Genomic DNA, 11,526 nt, shown 5'->3' with positions numbered 1-11,526 from the left:
GTAGTTATCAGGGAGGGGATGATGGGAGAGGTAGTTATCAGGGAGAGGATGATGGGAGAGGTAGTTATAAGGGAGGGGGATGATGGGAGAGGTAGTTATCAGGGAGGGGGATGATGGGAGAGGTAGTTATCAGGGAGAGGGATGATGGGAGAGGTAGTTATCAGGGAGAGGGATGATGGGAGAGGTAGTTATCAGGGAGGGGGATGATGGGAGAGGTAGTTATCAGTGAGGGGAGGATGGGAGAAGTAGTTAACAGGGAGGGGAGGATGGGAGAGGTAGTTATCAGGGAGGGGGATGATGGGAGAGGTAGTTATCAGGGAGAGGGATGATGGGAGAGGTAGTTATCAGGGAGAGGATGATGGGAGAGGTAGTTATCAGGGAGGGGATGATGGGAGAGGTAGTTATCAGGGAGAGGGATGATGGGAGAGGTAGTTATCAGGGAGAGGATGATGGGAGAGGTAGTTATCAGGGAGGGGGATGATGGGAGAGGTAGTTATCAGGGAGGGGATGATGGGAGAGGTAGTTATCAGTGAGGGGAGGATGGGAGAGGTAGTTATCAGGGAGGGGGATGATGATGGGAGAGGTAGTTATCAGAGAGGGGATGATGGGAGAGGTAGTTATCAGGGAGAGGATGATGGGAGAGGTAGTTGTAAGGGAGGGGGATGATGGGAGAGGTAGTTATCAGGGAGGGGGATGATGGGAGAGGTAGTTATCAGGGAGAGGGATGATGGGAGAGGTAGTTATCAGGGAGAGGGATGATGGGAGAGGTAGTTATCAGGGAGGGGGATGATGGGAGAGGTAGTTATCAGGGAGGGGGGTGATGGGAGAGGTAGTTATCAGGGAGAGGGATGATGGGAGAGGTAGTTATCAGGGAGAGGATGATGGGAGAGGTAGTTATCAGGGAGGGGGATGATGGGAGAGGTAGTTATCAGTGAGGGGAGGATGGGAGAGGTAGTTATCAGGGAGGGGAGGATGGGAGAGGTAGTTATCAGGGAGGGGGTGATGGGAGAGGTAGTTATCAGGGAGGGGGATGATGGGAGAGGTAGTTATCAGGGAGGGGATGATGGGAGAGGTAGTTATCAGGGAGAGGATGATGGGAGAGGTAGTTACAAGGGAAGGGGGTGATGGGAGAGGTAGTTATCAGGGAGGGGGATGATGGGAGAGGTAGTTATCAGGGAGAGGGATGATGGGAGAGGTAGTTATCAGGGAGAGGGATGATGGGAGAGGTAGTTATCAGGGAGGGGGATGATGGGAGAGGTAGTTATCAGTGAGGGGAGGATGGGAGAAGTAGTTATCAGGGAGGGAGGATGGGAGAGGTAGTTATCAGGGAGGGGGATGATGGGAGAGGTAGTTATCAGGGAGGGGATGATGGGAGAGGTAGTTATCAGGGAGAGGATGATGGGAGAGGTAGTTATCAGGGAGGGGGATGATGGGAGAGGTAGTTATCAGTGAGGGGAGGATGGGAGAGGTAGTTATCAGGGAGGGGATGATGGGAGATGTAGTTATCAGGGAGAGGGATGATGGGAGAGGTAGTTATCAGGGAGAGGGATGATGGGAGAGGTAGTTATCAGGGAGGGGATGATGGGAGAGGTAGTTATCAGGGAGAGGGATGATGGGAGAGGTAGTTATCAGGGAGAGGGATGATGGGAGAGGTAGTTATCAGGGAGAGGGATGATGGGAGAGGTAGTTATCAGGGAGAGGGATGATGGGAGAGGTAGTTATCAGGGAGGGGGATGATGGGAGAGGTAGTTATCAGGGATAGGGATGATGGGAGAGGTAGTTATCAGGGAGGGGGATGATGGGAGAGGTAGTTATCAGGTAGAGGGATGATGGGAGAGGTAGTTACCAGGGTGGAGGATTTAATACTCTGGGTAAGGGATGATGGGAGAGGTAGTTCCCAGGGTGGAGGAGTTAATACTCTGGGTAGAGGATGATGGGAGAGGTAGTTCCCAGGGTGGAGGAGTTAATACTCTGGGTAGAGGATGATGGGAGAGGTAGTTCCCAGGGTGGAGGAGTTAATACTCTGGGTAGGGGATGATGGGAGAGGTAGTTCCCAGGGTGGAGGAGTTAATACTCTGGGTAGGGGATGATGGGAGAGGTAGTTCCCAGGGTGGAGGAGTTAATACTCTGGGTAGGGGATGATGGGAGAGGTAGTTCCCAGGGTGGAGGAGTTAATACTCTGGATAGGGGATGATGGGAGAGGTAGTTCCCAGGGTGGAGGAGTTAATACTCTGGGTAGAGGATGATGGGATACTCTGGTTAATACTCTGGGTAGGGGATGATGGGAGAGGTAGTTCCCAGGGTGGAGGAGTTAATACTCTGGGTAGGGGATGATGGGAGAGGTAGTTCCCAGGGTGGAGGAGTTAATACTCTGGTAGGGGATGATAGGAGAGGTAGTTCCCAGGGTGGAGGAGTTAATACTCTGGGTAGGGGATGATAGGAGAGGTAGTTCCCATGGTGGAGGAGTTAATACTCTGGGTAGGGGATGATGGGAGAGGTAGTTCCCAGGGTGGAGGAGTTAATACTCTGGGTAGGGGATGATGGGAGAGGTAGTTCCCAGGGTGGAGGAGTTAATACTCTGGGTAGGGGATGATAGGAGAGGTAGTTCTAACATTCAAACTCTGTCTGACACAAGGTGGATGTATATGGCTGTAGGATCCCGTCATATCCTAAAAGTAGGATGAGGTTTCCATATTTTTTTTTAATATACTTCAATTGACACACAATCATTTTCCTTTCCGATGAATGGATCATTGTATTAAAATATTTTTTGTATGGTGACAGCTGTCCTTTAATTTAGAGCAGGAGTCGGAGCCTTCACACAATACCAGCCAGGCGGGCAGCTTGTTTCCCGGCTTGGAAGACAAATGAATCGTTTATTTAATACTGAGGTCATGACTGACCCCAGAGATTTGGCACACCACAGTCAGCTTATTAACACTGCCGATTGGAGTCCGGCAATAAATAAAGAAACTGATTATATGGAAATAGATACCATAAAATAATTGGCGCATATTACCTTTAATAATAATTGGCGCCCCTTACCTGTCACATTATTACCTGTGATCTCTATGTGACCGCATTGCTTGGTGTTTATCACAGGAAAAGGCCTGGCTACGTTAATAGAACAAGTTAGAGGTCCAGGCCCTGGCTGGCAGTGAATGGAATGATAATATACAATTTTTGTTAATTCACCACCTAAAAGATGAAGGGAAAGGACTCCCATTATCTGCCCACAACCAGAAGAGCTGGGCATAGTTTGGGATGGCATGGTAGGCCACACGGTTGGCAACTCGTCTGGTGCCCCCAAGTGTCTCAGTGTCCCCTAGTATAAAAGAAAAAAATCTCAGGCACTCACTGTGATAGATTTAATCAGTTTTATTGGACACCGCAACGTTTTGACCTGTACTCAGGTCTTTATCAAGTCTCCAGTTGTAACGGATCGCCTGGCACCCCGACTGGGTACCTCCGTTGAAGGATGCTCCTAGCGTTTCCTGAGGACTCCAAGCACTCTGGCAGACACCACAATCACCGAATCTGAGAAGCATATGAATCCTCTCAAGCCTCTGAATGCTGTAGACAGTTGAATAGGAACCATACGAATAGGTTTCCACTCCTAGCAGTCAAACTGAAACAGCATGCAATAAATCCTCCCCCAAGTATGAGACAACACTTCACTTTGAGGGTTAAAACAGGAACTCCAGATTTATTCACACACTGTCTTATAAAGGATTCTCCCATGCAAGGGAGGGATTTACAATACACCAATCACACTATGGTTACATCCCACAGATTCCCTCTCCATAGCCTGCGAGGTAATCCAATTACACATACAGTTTAAAACATACTTTTTAACCAACATTCATAACTCTAAAACCATGCATCCAATCTCCATTAAAATATTATACATATTCAGACTCAGCATACTTTAAACATAAACAATCTCAAAAATCATACAAATCCCTCCAGTAGATAAAAAGTTACACGGAAGTTATTTTATGACCGACCGCAAGCACATTTTCTTGCCTAAAACAGTTCCATGGATTTGGGCTGTGCGGTCGGTCAATTTCCTGCATAAAAACGGCTAAGTCCCGTTCGAAGAGTTGCCGGTACTTCGACTTTAGTCGAAGTGGAGGCGATGGTAAGGGTCGGCGGTGTTCGACGTGAAAATGGCCGCCGCCACGTGGTCCTTTGTCCGATGCCGGTCACTTCGACGACTTCGACAACTTCAGTAACTTCGGCACTTTGACTGCTTCGACTGTGTCCGAAGTGCCATATAAAAAGTACCAATCTTTCCCCAAAGTATTTAAAGGGCTAGGAACAGTATTATACAATCCATTATGCCCAACTACAGTTCTTAAAGGGTCAGTACAGTATAATAGCAGTCCATAAGCCCCAACTCAGTCCCTTAAAGGGCACTGTCTCCCAGGGGCCATAATCACTGGGCAGGAGGCGAGCAAGCAGTCCCCTCCAGGAAACTGGGGCAGACTCTGGTGCAGGGTCCAGTCCGCTACACCAGTGTCCCCTATATATCCCTTTGTGTCACAGTGCCCCATGTCTCCCAGTGTCCTCTCGTGTCTCAAAGTCACCCAGTGTCCACATGTCTCTGTCTCCCAGTGTCCCCAAGTGTCTCAGTGTCCCAAGGTCTCCCAGTGTTCCCTAGTAGCTCAGTGTCTCCATATCTCCCAGTGTCACAATTTTTATCAATGTCCCCTAGTGTCCTAGTGAAATGGGGACACTGAGAGACATGGGGACACAGACACTAAGGGACTTGGGTATGTTCGCTGCTCTCGGCAGTTCTGGTTATGTGATTTGCGGCATTGGCCCACCCTTTTACCCCGTCCATAGACTTCCTGCTTTACTGGACCCTGCTGTTAGGGGGTATGGGTTTACTTGCAAGATGAAAGCATGAGATTAGCATAGAGTATGTGTTTTCTCATAGCTGCATCCAATGAGTTTCCCTCCAGCACCATCTCCATCAGATACATGACGCTTGGGAGGTAGGACTGTTTTAGTGTTTTTGGTCGATAAGAGTTTGTAATTAGGCCCATCATAATTGTCAGAACCAGGCCCACTGGGCTCTTAATCTGGCCCACTCCCAGTAACTTGCACTGCTGCTGGGGAGAGGGACCGACCATCTCCACTCCCTGTAACTCACCCAGCCGCTGGGGATGGCGGGCAATACTCTTCTCTCCCTGGGTTGCACACTGCTGCTGGGAAGTGAGACCTGTTGTCTTCACCCCCAATAACTCACCCTGCCGCTGGGTTCATTATCTTTTTTTAAAATATGCCAATGTTTCTTTATAATTGATTTGATCTTTTTACAGTCATGATTAAAATCGAACACCATAGGACCATATTTTCCTTATATTTAGGAATAATGACTGTAAAAAGATCAAATCAATTCTAAAGAAACATTGGCATATTTTAAAAAAAGATAATGAACTTTGTCAAATTCTCCCCAGTAGACCTTTTATCACTTTTAGAGGGGCACCCAGTTTCAAACAGATTTTAAGTTTTAACCACTCCAAAGTAGATACACAGAAATCTTTTTTAAATGATAAAAAAAAGGATTTTATTCATGTGGATTATATACAGGATGTAAATGCAGTAAAATAGAACCCTTAAGGGTATTCGTAAATTTAGGACAAAATATAATGATGAGGACTTTTATATAAAGGATTTTATTACCTGTTTTAGCAAGAACGTTATTTATCTTTTAACTTGTTCCTGCGGCCTACAATTTGTGGGTCGCACTATTCATCCGTTACACAAGAGAATTTATGAACATGTACCGTATATACTCGAGTATAAGCCGACCCCGAATATAAGCCGAGGCCCCTAATTTTACCCCAACAAATGGGAAAACTTATTGACTCGAGTATAAGACTAGGGTGGGAAATGAAGCAGCTACTGGTAAATTTCTAAATAAAATTAGATCCTAAAAAAATTATATTAATTGAATATTTATTTACAGTGTGTGTATATAATGAATGCAGTGTGTGTGTATGAATGCAGTGTGTGTGTGTGTGTGTGTATGAATGCAGTGTGTGTGTGTATGAATGCAGTGTGTGTGTGTGTGTGTATGAGTGCAGTGTGTGTGTATGAGTGCAGTGTGTGGGTATGAGTGCAGTGTGTGTGTGTATGAATGCAGTGTGTATGTGTATGAATGCAGTGTGTATATGAGTGCAGTGTGTGTGTGTGTGTGTGTGTGTGATGCAGAGCATTAATGGGGGGTGGGCATTTTTTTATTATTTAATTATTATTTTGATTGTTCAGTTTATTGTTTATTTTCAATGGAGAAATACATCTCTTTACAAAATAGCTTTTGAAAAATACAAGGAATACAGTGTGACGAAGTGCCCTTCACCACTTGGGCCTGGAGAGGACTGCTTGCCAGCCTCTTGCCATGTGATTATGGTCCCTGGGAAATTGGGCCCTTTAAAAACAGTATTCGGCCCTAACAGAGTGCATGTCACTCATTCTGGCCCTTTAAATACAGTGGGGCCATTGGGTACTTGCCCTGTGTGAGCGGTGATACCCCAGATAGCTATGCCATGGAGCCTATTCATATAATGAAAGACTATGGGAAAGACTTTAGCTCCATGGCAATTGAACTGTGTGAATAGGACCTGCGCGCTATTTGGTAGTTTTGTGCGCCCAGTTCACAGCTATCTCGGGGTATGTGAAATGTCTGTGTGTTATGTGTAAAAGGGGACTTATGTATTTTAAAGTGTTTTACTGTCTTTGTTTCCCCATGTGCTCAATGGAGTCTGTCTCTGTACTGGGAGGTAATTGGATTACTTCTCCATTGTGTCTCCAGGAGAGAAGACTCTGTAAAACCGGTCTAAACTGGAAAGCCATGCTGACAGGGGTTTTAAAAGATACTTTACTAACTTTTGAACCCCTGGTCTGATTCATGCCATTTTTTAATATTTGTTCCCCTGAATGGATTGATTGTGGATATGTATTTTTATGTGAATGTGATGTATGGTTTTAAAGTTACCGAGTATGTGTGGAAACTGTATTTTTACTGTATGTAATAATTATGTTAATTGCTTATCTGAGGGGAGGGGATGTGTGGGTTGTACTGTTACTTGATTGGTTGTTTTATGCCTCCCCCTGGGTGTGTCCTGTGTGTGCACAACTGTAATAAAAAGCAGGCTGGGTGTTCCAGACCTCAGACCTCTGCTTGACCCTCAACACGGAGCCTTGTCTCGTTCTTGGGGGGATTCACTGTATGCTGATAGAGACTGATTGCCAGGAGTGTAAGCTGATTGTCTGCTTTTCCTGTTCGTCTGCTAGCAGCTATTCGTGAGGTTCTAGTTTGGAGTGCTATTTTGTATCCAGTTTGGGAGTTTGGTGTTCTGCAGTAGCTGTGCCTGTCTCTCAGAAAGGGGCATAGCGCCTAAACGGATTTTAACCCTGTGGCGAAACCAACTTCGCCACTGTGAACTGGAGAAGCCTGGTTGCTAGCCTCCTGCCCTGCGACTATGGCCCCTGGACATATTTGGGGCATATTGTATTTTATTGTGCGACTGCTGGCCCTTTAAGAACTGTCTGGGGACAAACTTTGGGTAACAATACCCTTTAAGACTATGGCCCCTGAAAACGTATGGACTTTTATTGGTGTGTATGGCCCTTTAAGAACCGTCTGGGGACATATTGTGACTTTGCTGAACAATGCCCCTTTAAGACTATGTCCCCAGACCTGTAAAATAACTTGTTCCTGGCTTTCCCCCACTTGGTTCAGTAAATAGGGCTTACTGAACCAAGTACCACACAGGCGGACCACCCAGAAGCTAAAGTGTGCAGGCAATTTACCTCCCAGGCTGTGAGGTTACTGCCGGTTAATTGCACGTGGCGGCGGCCATCTTTGTTCAGTCGAACGCGGTCAGCGGTGTATGCTAAAGATTCTGTGGAACTAAAATCGGCTACACATTTTGCCGAACACCGCTGACCCTTACCTTCTCCCATACGGAACTTGCAGCTCCAAAGACTAAGTTCCGTTCGAAATGGGACTTAGTCGTTTTTTCGGCATGAAATTGACCGGCCGCACAGCCCAAATCTATGGAACTGTTTTGGGCAGGAAATTGTGCTTGCGGTCGGTCATAAAGGACTTCCAGCTAACTTTTGATCCACTGGGGGGATTTGGCTGATTTTTGGAAGGGTTTATGTTTGATGTATGCTGAGTCTGAATATGCGAAATTGATATATATACTTTTATTGAAATTGAATGTATGGTTTTAAAGTTACAGTGTGTGTGTAAAAAAACTGTATTTTTATTGTATGTAATAATTGGTTTAACTGTTTATCTGAGGGGAGGAAATGTGTGGGCTGCACCAGATGTGTGATTGGTGATTTTATACCTCCCCCTGGGAGTGTCCTATTTGCATGTAACCTCAATAAAAGCCAGGCTGGATGAGCCAGTCCAGAGTTCCTGCTTAACCCTCAAAATGAAGTGTCGTCTCGTTCTTGGGGGGAATTGGATTGTAAGCTGACTGCCAAGAGTGTAAGCGGATTGTATGCTTTTCTTGTTCAGCTGTTCCAGTTCGGAGTGTTATTTCGTATCCAGATCGGGAGTTTGGTGTTCTGCAGTAGCTGTGCCTGTCTCTAGAAAAGGGGATTATCGCCTAAACTGGGTTTTATCCTCCTGTAAGTGAAACGGTCCGTTACAAACCCCTTGTCTGCTGAAACGGTCCGTTACATACAGGTACTATAAAACAAAGGAAAACTCCAGTCATGACACGATAACATACATCATGCATAAGCAACAGTCTGATCTTCAGGTTAGGGGGAACTAGAGTTAACACTTGAGTGTCACAGATGTGCCCAACTTACACCCAGCACTCGAAGGGTTAAAATTAAAAATCACTAACAGGTGTAGCGGATTGGTACTGGGCTGTCCTACAACATTCATGGGAATAATGGTATTCGTTTATATTGCCAGTTAATGTGTGTAAACTACTGTATTCCTCTGGTTGTTCGGTAGAATCATTCGAATAAAACAAGGGAATGAAACTACCGAACAACCAGACCACCTTGTGTAAAGTGTGCCTTCAATTACCGTTTGCAACAATGTTGCAAACGGGTAATTAACTATCCGTGCAGTGTGGTCTTTGTTCTCTGGGTGGCCGCCATTCGGGATACGAACACGTGGCGGCGGCCATCTTAGACTGCCGAACAGCGGTGTTTTGCCATCGAGTGTCTGGAACCGAAATCGGACACTTGACTAGGCAAACACCGCTGAGACCTCCAGACTCCCAATACTTCATGGGGAAACTACCGAACGGCCCGCTATTCGGTAGAAAGAACCCCACGAACTGGGGATTCATCCGAATCCTCGTCAGGCTACAGAACATCAATAATTCGCCTGTTTATATTCTCCTGTTTGTGACCGACCGCAGGGCCAAAATACATGGAACTGTTTTCGGACACTTTTCCCCAGCGGTCGGTCAAAACTACACCTAGTCATAACTCCCGAACCCCTGGTCCGATCTGGGTGATTTTTGAGTATGTTGCTCACCCAGATCAGGGCTACCAGGGGATACCATTCTTAAAGGGGTACCCCTACGTTTAGGGGTGCATCCAGAAACTGTGGAAATTCATGTACATTATAAGGGGATTATGATGCTAGAGGAGGGGAGGAGATGTGTGGGAGGTTACTGTTCACAGATTGGACAATGTATTGATTGATAGAACCTCCTCCCTTGCATGGGAGAGGGCTTTATAAGGCACTGTGGAATAAAGCTAGTTAGTTCTGCTCCTGAAACTGTGTGTCGTCCAGTTATTGGGATTGCTGTTGGGATACTGCTGTATTACTTTACCTGCTGGAAACCTTGCCTATGGACTTAACATCACCTTGTTCCTGAGCCTCCCTGGGATCTCTAGTGGAGAATAGCTGTGCAAGATCGGCTCTCCGCTACAACAGGGTCAGAAGGGGAAAAAATAAAATCCAAGTTATCCATCTCTCAAAAAAAAACAGTAATTACTATAAACAAATGGAACAAAGACATTGCGGTGTAAACATAAGTCTAGACAAACTTTGTGCCTGGCAATATTTTTTTATTTTATTTTTTTCGTCCCCCCTTCCTGCTTGTTAGCTGGCCAGGGAGGGGGGCTCTCACTCACTGGACTGTGTAGGAGGGGGCTGGCAGGAAGCTGTAACTTACCTTCACCGCAGCTCCTGTCAGCTCCCTTCTCTCTTCTCCGGTGTGTGCAGCTCCCAGGTCAGCTCCCTCTGAAACTCTCGCGGCCGCGCGGAGCGTTGCCATGGTAACCCGTGGCAAAGCTCTGACCCCGCGGCTCTCGCCAGAGTTGCAGAGGGAGCTGACCTGGGAGCTGCACGGACGGAGGAGAGAGAAGGGAGCTGACAGGAGCTGCGGTGAAGGTAAGTAACAGCTTCCTGCCAGCCCCCGGTCCTTGTCTGTATTACCCCCGCGCCAACCCCACCCAACCTTTCCCCCCGCCCCGCATTCTAAATACACACACACACACTCGCTAACAGAAACACACACACACTAACAGACACACACACACACACACACTAACAGGCACAGACACACACACTAACAGACACAAACACTAACAGACACACACACTGACACACACACTAACAGACACACACACACACACACACTAACAGACACAAACACTGACACACACACACACTGACACACACACACACACACACACACTAACAGACACAGACACACACTAACAGACACACACACTAACAGACACAGACACACACTAACAGACACACACACTAACAGACACAGACACACACTAACAGACACACACACTAACAGACACACAAACTAACAGACACAGACACAGACACACACTAACAGACACACACACCAACAGACACAGACACACACTTACCCACCCACATTAACACTTTTTTTTTTATTTTTTTTAACACATTTCTTTTAATTTTTTTTAACACATTTTTTTAATTTTTTTTTTAATACGTTTTTTTTAATTTATTTGTAACACATTTTTTTTAAATTTATTTTTAACACATTTTTTTTTTTATTTAACACCCCCCCCCCCAGCCTCCTTACCTTTGGGAATGCTGGGGAGGGGGGTGTCTCTTCCTTCCTGGTGGTCCAGTGGCTGCTGGGCGATCGGGCGGCCGGCCGGCCGGTGAGGGAGCACTTCCCCTGAGCTGTCTGCTCAGCTCCCTCGCGCGCCTCAGAGTGAGGCTGGGAGCCGGAATATGACGTCATATTCCGGCTCCCAGCCTCACTCTGCGGCTGGCGAGGGAGCTGAGCAGACAGCTCAGGGGAAGTGCTCCCTCGCCGGCCGGCCGGCCGCCCACCAGGCAGTGTCGCCCGATCGCCCAGCAGCCCGCCGGCATGTCTGTTAGCCGCAAGGCTAACAAGACATTTGCCTTGGGCATTTGGGGGCGGCTTTTTTTGCCGCCCCCTGGAAAATGCCGCCCAAGGCAAATGCCTTGTTTGCCTCGCGGCTAATACGCCCCTGCGTACACCCCGCCTCCCGGAACTATCTCGACCGCGA

Source organism: Pelobates fuscus, chromosome 3, assembly GCF_036172605.1.
Source record: "Pelobates fuscus isolate aPelFus1 chromosome 3, aPelFus1.pri, whole genome shotgun sequence".
Taxonomy (NCBI): domain Eukaryota; kingdom Metazoa; phylum Chordata; class Amphibia; order Anura; family Pelobatidae; genus Pelobates; species Pelobates fuscus.
The sequence above is the reverse complement of the archived record's forward strand: the minus strand, read 5'-3'. Positions refer to the sequence as shown.